Source organism: Microplitis mediator, chromosome 11 (genome assembly GCF_029852145.1).
Source record: "Microplitis mediator isolate UGA2020A chromosome 11, iyMicMedi2.1, whole genome shotgun sequence".
In the NCBI taxonomy this organism is placed as follows: Eukaryota; Metazoa; Arthropoda; class Insecta; order Hymenoptera; family Braconidae; genus Microplitis; species Microplitis mediator.
The window spans coordinates 2,725,472-2,735,598 of NC_079979.1; the positions used below are offsets into that span (position 1 = coordinate 2,725,472).

Below are 10,127 nucleotides of genomic sequence, written 5' to 3' on the forward strand. Positions count from 1 at the left end.
AACCTGGGGAAGAAAATCGAACGTTCCAACCCGCGAGTTCCGCAGGTAGTGACCAACATCTGGGTCGACAAAACTTTCAATCTTCTCCAGGTAGATACTCATTTTTTACCAGGTGTGCAACGGGAAGTCTGAATATTTGCTATCGTATGATGGATAATTGACACATACTTGTCGTTATTTTATTTGTTTTTATATAAGAGGTTAACGAATATTTCTCTTCTCAAAATGGGACAGGGATTAAAACTTTCCATGCAAATGAAGTAAACATATAATTTTATTTGAAATACATACGGATAAGAAACGGCTAATGGAATTGCTGCATGATCATCTCCAATCAAATCGCTTATAATTACACCTGCTGTTGTTGCACAAATGGTTCCGCTTGATAATCCCATTACTACATTAGCAGTCGAAAGTGGATTGGTGCTGTCAGCCAAATGATATCTGAATAGTGATAAGTATTTATAATCATCGATTAACGTTTCGTACTCTTCATCTCTGCTGGTTTTAATCATTTTGAAGAAACTTACGGAGATAAATATAAAAAGATGTGGGCATCCATATTCTCAAATAGATCTTTGTTGTTGTTGAACCATTCTCTAACTTTTCTCAATTCTGATTGAGCGTTAACGTATTGCGTTGAAGGTCCATTCTTGGTTGCTGCTTCGACTATATGTTTTTGTGTCAATATATCATTTTGGATGAATCCAATATCGTAGATATTTGAGGGTTCTGGATCGTATATACCTTTCGACTAATAAAAAAAATTTATTGTTGTTATTTTTATTAAAACTTCTTCGGTGGTGTTCCCTAAAACTCTGACTGTACCTGAGTCGAAAAATTTAACTTTAATTTAGACCTCTGATTTAAGCTGCAAAAAAGAGGTCATAGAAGTAGAATTGAGGCTTAATAATGAACCTCTCAAGTGTCCGTAAAAAAATCTTTTCATATAATTTTGTGAAAGTTTATAAAACTATGGAATTTACATCCAAAACTGAAAATAATGATTTTCTGAAATTTTATGAATTTCTATAAAGTTTTATAAAATTGCATAAGTTTTTATTAAATTATATCAAATTCCATAAAATTTTCCTGCACAAAATATGTGAAGTTGTATCGAATTTCATGAACTTTCATGGAATCTTACAAAATCTAATGTAGTTTCGGAAAATTTTGGGGAGTTTTATAAAATTTAAATTCGGTCCCAATGACAATTTTTTTTTAATATTCTATAAAGGTTCGTGAAATTGATTTAATTCTGCGAAATTTTACAAAATCTGATACAATTGTATAAGACTTTGCTGCACAAAATTTAAAGAGCCTATGAAACCCTACGAAGTTTTAAAAAATTTTATCAAATCTTTGCTACTTTGCGATCTATAATTCTCTAAAAATTTTTTTTTTTATGTAATGTACTTTTGTATGAAATTATCAGATTGTCAAAATTATACAAATTATCATTAAATTTTATAAAATTTAGTATGGAAGTTTGAAACTTCATTTATAGATAAATTTACAATTTATTCATACGCGACTACGTACGTAGGTTGGCGCAGTGGATAGCAGCAGTGACTTAGAATTGGAAGAATCCAGGTTCAAGCCCAGCAGTCACCAGGATTTTTTCGATAATAAAAAACATACCTAATCAGTCCCAGTAATGGGACTAAATCCTTATCGATTAGATCAAGTTGGAATGTTTTTTCGGGATCTCATTTTTTTTTTAATAATAATTATGATCAGTAATATTTTATAAAATTTGACCAGACCGTTTTTGGTAGCAAATTTTGCAAGAAGATTTTTTTACGGGATAGTCAGATACAACCATTGGGTCTCGGGTATATTTATCATTAATTATTTAGTCATTACTCACTGGCATTACAACAAGTCCTTGTAATAATATTTCAACTGGTGGACTAGTGTTAGCCCAGCTGTAAAATCTATTTATCCAGTTGATTATTTTTTGTGAACGTTCAATTAATTTACTTTCACCGTATTTCTGATAGCTAACATTATCAGTGATAATTGCTAGCTTCGGAAACATTGCACCTGAAATAAAATGAAATTATAAATTTATTTATGGCACGGACAAAATATTACTTTAAGGCTCAGCTCGTGATCAGTATTAGACTGCTTATAAGACGGTAATTATAATTTTTATACGAATCAAATAATAAATCCTATTATATTAATTGTATTGCATTATTAAACTATTATTCAAATAAACCCGTATGGAAAAACTACATTTCTTAAAAAATATATGCAAAATAACTATTTATGATATAAGTCGGATAAGTAACAAATTATGGCATGGGTTGGTTCCAGAATGAGCCGACAGGTTGCGCACAAGAGAACGAGTGAGGATCTTAGCGCCCGACCGAAGCTAGTTCGAAGGGCTCGCAATTACCAATGCATTTTAAGGTATTAATGAGCTCAAAGAGCTCAAACATGTATCAACAATAATGTTATCGAGCTCAAAGAGCTGAAAAACAGTAAAAAGTTTTGGAAAATTTGAAAAATTTGAAACATATAATTTGTAAACTAATCGACTGATTTGGCTCATTTACGAACTCATCAAGCTATCGAACTAAAAAATATGTGTCATAATGAACAAAAGATACAGTTTTAAGTAAAGTCACCGCAGAGTAATTCAAAGCTCATTTCATTAGCTACAACACACCATTATTAAAGTTTCTTTACAACGTAGCATTCAGAATATATTGAAGTAAAATCCGCCCGATAATCCCGGAAATACATTTTTCCGATATTTTTTGGGATAGAAAAATATAAGGTACTATATATTTTTTCATATATTTTTATGTTGAAAAAATATATTATACCATATATTTTTACCATATATATTTCTTGCATACAGGAAAACCCGAATGTAGATCTTAAAAATTAACTTACCACTGTCCTTTGAATGTTGGGCTTTTTTCTCGGGAAATTTCTGTAACATATTGTTATTATTTTTTTCATTTTTAATTCATCAATAATGAAAAATAAAAAAATGAGTAAATAATTAATTTGTAATTAACTTACATTTTTTCTCATATCAACTTTCATAACATAACGTACGATCTCTGGATAATAGACTGGAGTTTCTGGACCATAAATATATACATCGTTCTCATCCTTTAATGTATAGAATCGACGAATATATTAGATTACAATTAAAATTTTTTGTTACCGTTAATAGTATATTGTGTGACAAGGGATAAAACAACGATTTTAGACCCAGGTAAAGGCTGTCCGAGCCATAGGCGAGAGCTGACATCGACTGCAGTCTGAAATCGTGTTTTATCCCGCACGGAAAGAAAATTCCGCTAAAATTTACGATCTTAACATCGTAATAATAATGCTGCCTCTGTAATTTATATAGTTTGTATGGATCTTACAAGCTTCCTAGACTTGTAGGCCCTTCTGTGGCCGAGTCGTCCATGGTGTCGATCAGTTCGCAATCGAAAGGTCTTGTGTTCAAATACAACACCCGAGTGATCATTATTTTATACTTTTATTTGAAATTTCTTTTACTTCAAATTTTACGATGTTCACATCGTTATTTATACTAAAGGGCTTAAGATTTTGTGTTATTTGTCTGAAGTATTATTTCTCGAATTAAATAACCAAATAACCAATGATTCATCGTAAAAATTATGATTTAAAGGAGGTTCAATACTAATTTTCGAAATAATACCAATATTCTGAAATTTTTTCTATCGAAAGAGTTATAAAAAAAAGGATCACAGTTAAAAGTTCAAATCGATTCACTACACCGTTTTCGAAAAATAAATTTTCAAAATTCGTTTCTATACACGGGCGTAAATGGGAGCCGTTTTTCAAAGTGCTATAGTTTTTGATACAATAATACTGTCACTATAAATTATATGTCATCATATAATTAAACATTTCTGAACACGTGAATATTTTTTGTAAGTTTAATCATGGGTTTGTTATTAAATTATTAATGAAATCAGAGGCAATTTTTAATTAATGAGGTCACATGTGTCGTGAAGCTAAGAAACGACGGCAACTGCGTAAAATAATAATAATGCGTAAAACTAATAATCATTTTTGTCGGACCTAAGCTCCAGCTACTAACTAACCTTGTGACCAACAATAGTACACAAAAAAATTACTCAACATTAGCGCGCTGTTGCCATACTTCCACGTTTATTTTTTAATCACTTACTTCATTTAAAAAAAAAAATTTATTTTATTGAAGAAAAACTATTTTTATGATTCAATGCAATTACAATGAAAATGAATTGTATCATTTCCTAAAAGTAAGTCAATTCATAACATATTCTATAAACGAAATTTTGGTGTGTAGAAGTTGTAATCTTGCAAAAATACAATAGAAAATCCCCTAGATTCCATAGAGAGGTAATCGGTATCGAACCTCCTTAAAGGTATACCCACCACGACATTAATCAATAGGAAAAATTACGATGTTAGCATTATAAATTTAACTGGAATTTTTTTTTCCGTGTGTCTCACAATATATTTTTCATGATCACCTGGATTAGAAATTAAAGTATCAGTGTCAACAGCCATTCGAAAACAAGTTAATTTAAGACCAATGGTGCGATCAACTATTAGCGTATCCGAGTGAGAATTCAAGAACCGATTTAATCGTAACAGTTTCCAATCACTTTAATGTAATATTTACCGCCTAAAAAGACGTCTGTTTTGACCGTTCAAGATGAAACACAAGAATAAATACGATCAAACCAGGCCTGAAATAATGATAATAATTACAACTATCTTTAAAAGTACCTAGCGAGCGTAAGTCCGAATCCGACTTAGATTAATTCTTTTTTTTTTTTTATAAATTTTTTATTCGTTATGAAATATTTGTTAGATAATCTGTAAGAAAATGATCTTCTAAAATTACATACAATTTCATAGAATTTTAATTTTTTTTTAAATTTACTCAATGTCAAAAAACATTAAAAAATTTTATGATATTTCTTATTCGAAGGTTATATTTTGTTTTCTTTATTGAACTTCATGCTATTTTTTATTCAAATTTTACATTTTTTTTTCTTTTATTAAACTTCATGTTAATTTTTTAAGGTGATCTCAATTTCATTTAAGCGTAAAATTTGATTGATTTTTATGAGTCCCCTAAATAGTGCGAAATTTTTGAAAATTTTGAACGGCCAGCAAAAAAAAATCGTCATGAAAATCAAAGTTTTTATACATTAGTATAAAATTTTATAAAATTCGCTAAACTATTAAAAAATCTTATCAATTATGATAACAACATTTGAACTTAATAATATTTTTAATTTATTCTATTAATAAATTTCCCTAAAATAAGTTTATAAATTAATCTATTTGGCTCCGAATATAGATTATGGAGTCAACTATGATCTCATGATCTTAACATTTTTTCATATTTCAATAAATATACCATTTACTTGAACGCGATCACGCACGTAGGTTAGCGCAGTGGATAGCAGCAAGGACTTAGAATCGGATGGATCCAGGTTCGAGACCAGCAGATACCAGGGATTTTTTCATCAATATCACACATACTCGGTCAATCTCAGTAAATATCCTCACCCAACAGATCATACAAAATATCTAGATAAATTTTTATTTTTTGCGATTTTAAATTTATTTTCAAAAATAATTACTGTCTGTAAAATTTTAGGGAACTCTATAAAATTTATTTGGAGTTTATAGAATTGTCAATTATAAAATAATTTTTCCTTGGGTTGTTATAAAATGAAATAAAAAAAAAATTACAAAATCTATGTGGGATTCGAATCCACGCTCGCTAGATACTTTTAAAGGTGGTTATTATTATTACTATTATTCCAGGCCCAGTTTGATCGTAAAACCGTAAAAAAAAGGACAAAACTCCACTAGTTACGATGAAACCCGGCATGCTATCGTATAGATACTAATATAGTAAAGATCTGTTTTAATGTTCAAATTCGAGTCTGAAATGTATAAAAAAAAATAATAAATCAAAACAGACCTGAAATTTTGACTCGGGTAAGCATTTGTTGTAGCATACCATATGTATGTGTAATATAGTATTTGTTACTCACACTAATTTTTTTAAAATGAATGGTTTGAAATTCCTATTACACAAATGATAAGTATGAGCGTTAAAATTGCGAAAGCTTTTTAGTCAGCGGGCAGAAACAGTTTTTTTTTTCTTCCCAAGGGTCTAAACAGGTTTGTTTTTACCCACTGACTAAAAGAATTCACAATTCACGCATTTGCTAATATTCATTCGCGGACTTAGATTGAAATTAGTTTGTTTCGACTGTCTGTAGAAACACTGAAACTTTAAGTTTTACTGCTGATATCGTGAAAATTTATATACTTAGAAATTTTAGATATTTCGTGTACTTACAGCTTGAGATGATGTAATGTACGTGGCACAAACACACAATAGCACGATAAATAACTTCATGATTTAAAATTTAAATGAAGTTATTTGTGTTGGTAAAAAAATGTCTAGTCGATTTTAGTTTCTTGAATGGCGTTGGTTTTATTGAGCGACTTCTAAATGTTTTTACGTCCGTCAATATTTGAAGACAATACAGTCATTATCGTGAAGGCTGAGAATTGGGCTTTTATTATTCCTTTCCTATAACGGTATTCTAAAAAAGATTTTCTGCTCATGCGCAAACTCGATTATTGTATCATTGGAACAAAATCCCATTTTTTTACCTTAATGCTTGTAAGATGGTGATTGGTGGAATTTAATCAAGTATTTTAAGTAAAAACACGTCACATACTCTTATCAAATTAACAACGCGTTAATTAATACTAGACTATGACGAGTTATTTTATCTTACATTGAAATAATTAATGTTCAATTTTGATGATAATTAATGTTTTATTAGAAAAAGCCGTGCGTCAAAAAAAAGTAAGACGCACATTGATAAGAAAAAAACTCTGAAATACGGACGCCCAGTCAATTCAGGTTTCAATTGTTTTTAACTTCCTGCTAAGAAAATCGATGATTTTTGAAAAATTCTGGAAGTTATTGTTTTTACCCCGATTTGTGAAAATCGAGTTTTCATCAGATGTCGATGTTTCGAGGTCCTTGGAAGCTATTCTGACTATTTTCAGAACGATGTCCGAGAGTCGGTCTGTATGTGTGTGTGTGTGTGTGTGTGTGTGTGTGTGTGTGTGTGTGTAAACTCTTTGTAACTTTTTAACTAATAAACCGATTTGGATGGTTGGCAGCAATCGAAAGAGCTTATTGGCCATCAACTTTCCTGGAAATTTCGAGGAGACTCGAAAATATTGATGAATTACGAGAAAAAACATTTTTTTTTTAGTTTTTTATTGATTTCTCAGAAACGACTTGAACGATCGACTTCAAAATTTAATGAGCTTTGAAATTTAATAAAACGCGTCGATTGCCGTCTTAGCCATCTCAATCGATTAATTTGTACGAGAGGTATCGCGGGAGAAAGAAATGGTGAAAACCGGTTATTTACGAATATCTGTAAAACAACTCAACCGGACAATTCCGAAATCTAATCAGCTTTAGAACTCAATAAAATACGTCGATTGCCGCCTCAGCTATAAAAATCGGTTAATTCGTTCGAGAAATATCGTTGAAAAAATCAATGGTAAAAAACTTTTTTTTTCGAAAACAATGGCACACAAAAGTATTTTCGAGCTCGAAGAGCTCGAAGAACTCGAAAATGTATTCACGACAACGTTTTCGAGCTCAGGGAACTCGAAAACAGCGGGGAGTTTTGGGGCTGGCCCACAGAGTCAACCGATAGGCATTTTTTTTTTGCTTACTGAATTACATTTTTAAAATCAACTAGTTGCTTAGAATTCATTAATCGTTGAGATCTTAAGGTTGTTCGGACAGTACCCCGTAAATCGAAATAAAATCTAAATGTAATATTTAAATAAATTCTAAATTTAATATTTGCTTCAATAATAAATATCCATGAAAATTTATTTATTCACGTTTATATCATTAAATTTGACTATTGACTAATATTAAAATTTAAAAATAACTCCTGGTAAAGTTTCTTAGTTAAAGGACTTTACAAAATAACGTTCTAACTGAATTTACTATTTTGTATCCTTTATATTTTCATTGTTTGAGACTTTAATTTCTTATTTTACAAACGATAGATATTTAAGTTTTGGTTGTTAATCTTTAAAGTTTAATTTTTTCAGCATTCACTTTGTCTTTTTTATAGTTTTAAATGATAATTTTATCTAAATGAACTATATATTTTAGCATTCGATTTATAATTATTATTTATCAAATATTGATGTAGTGTTTAAAATAAAACTTAGCAATTTTATTTTATTTTGTAGTTTTAGTTGTAAGATTTTAGTTTTCCGTTTAAACTTAAAATTGTAAGTTAAGGATTAGGACGGTCGTAAAGCAATAAAACAGTCGGACAGACTATTGCCAGATGTCGAAGTAATGTCGAGTCCTTTAGTTATATCTTTTACAATAAGTAAATATAGGAATATTGTAAAGAAAGGAATAGAAAAAACAGTACGCAGTATGAAGTATGAGCATGAGGGTGAGAAGGGGCAAACAGGCCCAATAGTATTAAGAATAGTTGTAACTTTAGTGTTAGATGAACCACTCTGAAGAGCAGACGTGCTCACTACTGATGTAACTCTGTTTTGAATAAATCGTTTTGTTATTTCTTAATCCTACCTTCTTTCTCAACCTGCGATCTCCTATAAACTTAATAATATTCCTATTAAAATATATCATCCTACATTTTGGGGGCTCGTCCGGGATCGCAGCGGATTGAAAGATCTTAGAAGATAAGAAACGACATTCGAGACTAAGGACAAAATCAATCAAAGTCAGACGTAAAGACGTATCAGTACAAAGTGTTTTTATTCAGGCTAGTGAAGTGCGCGAAATAGTGAAGTGATGGCTGATAACCCAGAGATCAACGAAATCGCAGATGGTGTAGACGCAGTGGAGCTTAATGATGCAGAGCTCGCGCGGATGAGAGTTGCTGAGCTCGAAGAGGAACTCAGGTGACGGCACCTTCGTACGACGCGTCGTAAAGTTGAGTTGTTGGCCCGACTAAGAGCGGCACTTCTGGTCGAACGAGAACGCGTTGTAGATGAAGAAGACGATGATGATGACAATGACGAAGATGAAGAAGAAGACGACGCTCGGAAAGAGATTGCTCCGCTTAACGGCGGCAATGTTGAAGGAAGAGATGTTAGACGTCGACAAGAAGGAAACCCTGACGATGGTGATGAAAACGAACAGGGTACACCTATGATTCGGCGCCGTCGAGCTGCCCAGCAGTGTGTGTTATTAACGTTTAAAGATGTTGAAGGAACCCTGAAGAAATTCAGTGGTGACGATCATACGGATGTGCAACGGTGGTTGAAAAAGTTTGAAGAGATGGCTGTGCTTTGTGAATGAAACAACGTGCAAAAAGTTGCATATGCTAAGCGACTGCTGGAGGGATCCGCGGAATTATTTATCGAGTACGAGGATTGTAGCAAAACATGAGAAAAGCTGAAAAAAGCGCTGACAGAGGAATTTGAGCAAACTGTTGATAGTCTGCAGGAATTGATGTAGTCGATAAAGCAAACGAAGTTGATTTGTCTCATATTGAAGACGAGTTCTATCGCAAAGAAATTAAAAAAATCGTTACAAATTATAAATCGGAAAAGACGCGTGATATCGGCATCAAAGCAAAAATAATATTGAAATCAGATGAGCCGGTAGTCTCGCGGCCTCGAAGATTATCTCCGTCGGAGCGACGAGAAGTGAACGACATTATGAACGTATGGATTGAAGAGGGAATCATTCGACCCTCAACTTCAGAGTATGCGAGTCCGATTGTCCTCGTGAGAAAGAAAGATGGGTCGGCGCGAGTTTGTGTGGATTTCCGTAAGTTGAATCGACTTATTTTAAGGCCACTCTCGCCCCTGCCGTTGATCGAAGATCAGCTAGATGCACTGGCGGAGGGGGTATATTTCACAGTGCTTGATTTGCAGAATGGATTTTTTCATGTCAATGTTGATGAGAGCAGCCAAAAACATATAGCTTTTGTGACACCAGATGGACAGTTTGAATTTATGAAATTGCCGTTTGGATTGTGCATCTCCCCCGCGATTTTTCAACAATATACAAA

General features: G+C 32.1%; 1 long non-coding RNA gene across 1 annotated transcript; it reads right to left on the bottom strand.

The window, feature by feature from the left end:
* Nucleotides 1-1,944: 1,944 nt before the first annotated feature.
* LOC130677865 (uncharacterized) lies at nt 1,945-3,132 on the bottom strand. The gene is made up of 3 exons (XR_008991726.1): nt 3,040-3,132; nt 2,908-2,947; nt 1,945-2,046 (listed from the first exon to the last, which is right to left on the bottom strand). It is a non-coding gene; the product is annotated as an uncharacterized LOC130677865 (long non-coding RNA).
* Between the last annotated feature and the right edge of the window lie 6,995 nt (nt 3,133-10,127).